At 51.0% G+C, this 4108-nt stretch overlaps 1 long non-coding RNA gene across 3 annotated transcripts in view; it reads right to left on the bottom strand.

The window, feature by feature from the left end:
* The window catches only part of LOC101346299 (uncharacterized), a 26846-nt gene that overhangs the window by 9933 nt on the left and 12805 nt on the right, over positions 1 to 4108 (bottom strand). Inside the window, exon 1 of one of the 3 annotated variants that reach the window (XR_002823825.1) lies at positions 1059 to 1959. The exons of the other annotated variants lie outside the window; for them this stretch is intronic. This is a non-coding gene — a long non-coding RNA (uncharacterized LOC101346299). Of the gene's footprint in view, positions 1 to 1058; positions 1960 to 4108 lie in introns of those variants that run through there. 3 annotated transcript variants of the gene reach the window in all.

Genomic DNA, 4108 nt, shown 5'->3' on the forward strand with positions numbered 1-4108 from the left:
GCGCGCGTGCGACCCGGGGCGGGGGGCGGGGGGGCGGCTGTAAAAATTCAGACGAGTGGCTCGTATGTAAATGTTGCCCGGGGGAGAGTGGGGAGGCGGTAATGAGAGCTGCAGGCGCGCAGCCCCGCCGGCGGCCCCCCCGCTTTCCCGCCAAGTGCAGTCGGAGGACAGGACAGACAGCCATGCGTGTCCTTGGCGGGTGGGCCCCAACCTACTGCGCGCGCCCGCCCCCCGCGCACACGCATACACTCCTCTCGGAGGCGTGGGGCCTGGTAGCCACGGGCATGCCAGGAAAACAAAGCTAGGGCTGCGCGGTGGAACGAAGAAACGGCAGCCCTGGCAGCGGAGGGCAGGGCTGGGAAGCCGAGACCGCGGTCTCTGCCCTCCCTCTGCTCCCGGCTTCCCCCAACCCTAGCCCAGAGAAGGCCGAAGACCATTTTTTAGCGGCCTTAGAGACGGTGGCGAGGAGAGGCGGGGGCAGATGGGCATAGGGAGGTGCCAGCTGTCTCTCCGCCCGGGGCGCGGACACGCACACGCAGATGCTGGAGCGCGGGGCTGCCGGGGGTGGGTAGGGGAGGCGGTAAATCTGAAGGCCTCCCTGCTCCAAGAGCGGCCACCTCCTCTCTGAAGCTGCTTAGCTCCAAGTAAAAAACACACCAGGCCAAATCCCTCAAGGCAGCGCCCCGGGCTTCGGCCACGGAACAGCTCGCATCTCGAGCCTCCTCCCCGACAATGCAATCGGAAGGGCCTGGCTGTTCCGGGGGAGCCTTCTGTGACCTCCCCCCTTTAAAGGGGTAAAACTAGAACCCCAGCCCAAGAGGTCTGGCCTAGATGGCCAGCAGATAAGCCCCAGATAAGGAGAGACACCGATCTCTCTAATCTCACTCACAGCGCCTGCCTCGATGCTCACCAGCCCAAGCATCTTCCCAACACACACACACACACACACGCACACACGCACATACACACACGACACTCCCATCGCCTTAAAACGCGCGCTAATGGCCGGGCTGTTAATGAAGCCGACGCGCATAATGAGCGCACAGGTCAATAGGTACAGAAACAAGAAGCCTCTACCAGTCCAGCTGGGCGATTTACCGCTCCGTATTGGGAACACGTGTAGCTTATCGTGTTTTAGGAGTGATTTGCTGTTGTCTGAGATCTCCCCCTTCTCTTCTTGTGGAGAGAAGCCATACCCCCCCTCCCCCCAAAAAAAATCATGCTCCATTTTCGGTCCTCTTTCTGATAAACTACCCATGCCATTGTCTACAACAGTTGGGGATTTGGTTTGGTTTGTTATCTGTTGCTGTTGGTTTTGGTTTGTTGGGCTAATATTTTGCGTGTTTTTTTTTTTCCGGGGGAAGCAAAAGGACCTGTATTTGGTGGGACTGGAGGCGCAGGATAAGAGCCAGTATGTACGGCCGGAAGGCTGGCGAGACTAGGAGCCCGGCGTTGGAGAAAGAAGACGGCGGCTCCGTCTCCCCGGGGGCCGGCGCAAGCCCCCTCTGTCTCCTCGGGCCTGGGCTCAGCCTCCGCAGCCGCTGCTTGCGCTCGAGGGCTCCGCCGGCTGCCGCTCCGTGTTTTCTCCCATCCCGGCTTCACGTTCAAGGTTTAGCTGCGAGGTCACGTCCATTGACGTCAGCGCCCTGTCTCCCTCTACGTCCGGCTACATTTACATACATCAAGGAAATTAGGGCATTAAAAAAATATGCAAATCCTGCGCGAAGAGGAGCCGTTGCATTCCGGGCGCGATCGCCTTTTATTGAAGCTTTTAATTAAAGGAGCCAGTTGGCGAGCCCCTGAAACAACCGCCAAAACCCCCCAAAAGAGAAAAATAAACGCTGTAGCCTTCGGGAACGGTTGTTTCGGCTCCTGTTCTGTGGGCGGCTGAGGACTGCCGGCTGCCCGGCTCGGAGAAGAACAGGTTAGAGGAGGCAGCTCCAGCCCATGCATAATCAGGGCTCCGCGGCGCCTCCATTCTTTTCTCCTCCTCCTCTCCTCCTCCTCCTCCTCCTTTCCTCCTCCTCCTCCTGCTCCCGCTCCTGTTGGTTCCAGCGTGTATTATTTTTAATACTGATGCATATGTAAAGATATATTTGCATTTTTTAATTCGCGAAAAGTTCAGGTTATATCGTTTTATTGACCCTCCCCTTTTTTTGTGCTATTTTACTACGTGTATCTGTCTCTCTTGTCCTTTTATGTCTGTCTTTATTTTTTGACGAGTGTCTGCTGCTGTCTTTTGCTAGGTAATATGCAGTTGCCTCCCTGCTTCTGTTTATTTAAGATTCCAAATATGCACATCTGTCATGTATGCAATGCCAGTTGTATAACCTCCTGGTTTCGTTATAAAAGAAAAGACACATTTTTTTTCTTTCCTGACATACTCCTCGATGGGCTGTAATGTCCATTGCTCAAGGCTGAAAGTTTGATTGTCTAATTAACTTCATCTCAGCGAAAACACAGTTTGGTTCCAGTGTATTTGAAATAATGTATGTATAAGGGGAAGGGATTCCAAAGATTTCTAAAGAATTTTTAGGTTCTGAATAACTGAAAGGTGCGGCATGCACAGCCCTATTGCTTCCTAGCATTTCTTATTGCAAAAAAAAAAACTATCTTAAAATGTGTAGACACAGCAATGGACAGCCTTCTGCTAGGAAGACATTTTCAACCATGTTGTATGTTGTACATTATCTGCTACATTTAAATCTTACTGAATTTCATTTTATCTTAATATGACTAGAAACCAGGTACATTATCTGGATTGAAAAGAGTCCTTAATTCCTGACTTTGAAACGAAAACAAATAAACAAACAAAACAGTACAATATATTAAGCCAGTTGATTTGTCCTAAAATATACAGGCCTTGAGTTAGATTTCAAGCAACGGTAATCTTGTTTATAGGATTGGATTTTCCTTGCTGGCAATATATGTATTGAGCACAATGGCTTTTGAAAAATATATATATAAAGTCCACTTAAAAAATTCTCCCAAAGCTATCATTTAAAAAAGACTGAATCCATAATTGCATATCCAGAAAGAACAGCAAATATGCACACATGCAGCTTATTCAATTAAACAAGTCAGAGTACATGCACAGGTAATTAGTTTTTTTATGAATGACTTACCTGCACAGATACTCAGGGCAAGACTCAGCCCACCCCAAAGGCTTTCATGTATAAATATTCACATGTATTTACCCCCATTTCAAACGTACAGCTGTGTGCCATCTTTCATGCTGAACTATCCAGCATCCATTTTTAGCACCTTAATTCTTACCGGCATTTCCAGTCTCACCTCTGGCTGTAGTTTTTCCAAGCCTACACCAAAGTGCTCATATGATATGTCACCCAATAAAAAGTGGTCAGATGGCTACACGTAAAACATTAAAAACAGAAATACACACTCATTCTTTAGGTTCGTCCTTACCTTGCCATATATAGCAAGATTACGTTTTCTAAAGTACATTTTCAGCACATTTTATGAATAATTGCAGAATTCCCCAACTGGTTGCAGAATTGTCCGTTTCTGGGGGGCACCTGGCTGAGTGAAACAATTCGGCAGGCTAAGTGTCGAGTTGGGCTGCAATTTGGCTGCAATTAAATCGTGCGTGGCGGTTTGTTTCTTCCTGGACTCTTGCACGTACCTGCCCGCCTTTATGCAGGGATCAGAACAAACACACCGGCCACGTTGCAGGGCACAGAGAGTCGGTGCATATATTTAGATGGCAGTAGCTGGGAGTGTGTGCATGTGTGGGTGTCTGTGCATGCATGTCAGTACAGACGCATGTGTGTGTGCTGGCGCTGTGTGACAAGGGACACAGAGAGGTACACCTCTTACCTCTTATCTCCCTGTAATCTTTTCTGTTTCTAATCTCCCTTATTGGCGCATGGTAGTAACCCGAAGCGTCGGAACCGTCACCGTCGCTGCCGTGTGCGCGCTGTGGCTTACCCCGGGGGCCCGTGGCTGTGTGGCTCGCAGGCTCGGTGGGTGTCGTGGCAGAGGGTGGGGAGCGCCGCTGCCGCCGCCGCCGCCGCCGCCGCCGCCGCCGATCCGGGTGCTCTGTCCTAGCCCAGCAGCGAAGCGCGCGGTGCGGGAGCCCCCTCCCACC

Source organism: Trichechus manatus, unplaced genomic scaffold, assembly GCF_000243295.1.
Source record: "Trichechus manatus latirostris isolate Lorelei unplaced genomic scaffold, TriManLat1.0 scaffold00032, whole genome shotgun sequence".
NCBI classification, from domain to species: Eukaryota; Metazoa; Chordata; class Mammalia; order Sirenia; family Trichechidae; genus Trichechus; species Trichechus manatus.